The sequence below is a fragment of the Larus michahellis genome, chromosome 8 (assembly GCF_964199755.1).
Source record: "Larus michahellis chromosome 8, bLarMic1.1, whole genome shotgun sequence".
Taxonomy (NCBI): domain Eukaryota; kingdom Metazoa; phylum Chordata; class Aves; order Charadriiformes; family Laridae; genus Larus; species Larus michahellis.
The window spans coordinates 36090834-36091665 of record NC_133903.1 but is presented as its reverse complement, the minus strand read 5'-3'; positions in this window follow the sequence as shown (position 1 = coordinate 36091665).

The window sequence follows — 832 nt, the reverse complement described above, 5'->3', positions numbered from 1 at the left end:
AAAGCCTGTTATTTGTATTTGCTGTTACCTCAGCAGGTTGTGTTAGTGGGAGATGGATACAAAGTAACTTTTCAGAAGCATAATTTCTTTCCTGCAGAAAGAACACTCAATGCATAAAATAATCTTCTTTTAAATGTTTTCTTTTCGTCTATTTTAGAAAAACCTTCTCAGGCAAGCTAAAAAAATGTACCTCATTACATCCGAAACACAAATTATTAACTTTATGAGATGATAGGATTTTCTGTCTACGGTTGTCGTTGTTAGCATACTAACTGGGTCTACGTTTTCACCAAGCTGTTGTTGTTTGTTCTTTTTAAAGGGAGTACTTAATTTCAGCTAAGATCAGGTAGCTGTTGAACAGGCATATACACACATATATTTACACAATGTTGCATATACACACAGGTATATTTAGGCATATAAAATCCAGTTGCGTTATGCCCCATCTGTGGCTTAAGTAAGGAAGACCTTCTGCCAGTCTGGCCTTAGTAGTGCTACAAAAGCTTTTCCTGTTGTAAAAGAAGGAATATAAAAGGAGAGATAGGGCGTAATTTGTTTTGTATATGAAGAACTGAGTCACAGAGTTGGAATCACTTAACCGAAACTATATAAATGCACTCTGGATGCTTGAACTGATTTCCAGGTTTTCCATAGCCCAGTGTTCAGCCCTTGCTTTAAGATCTTTTTTTCTTCAGTTGTGACTATTGAATCTAACAGCTAAAGATGTAACTTGAAGTATGATTTGTCTTACTCATTAAGATAATTGCATTACTGTGCATTTCAAACAAGACAGAAATCCTTTACTGATATACAAAAACGTCCACCAAATACC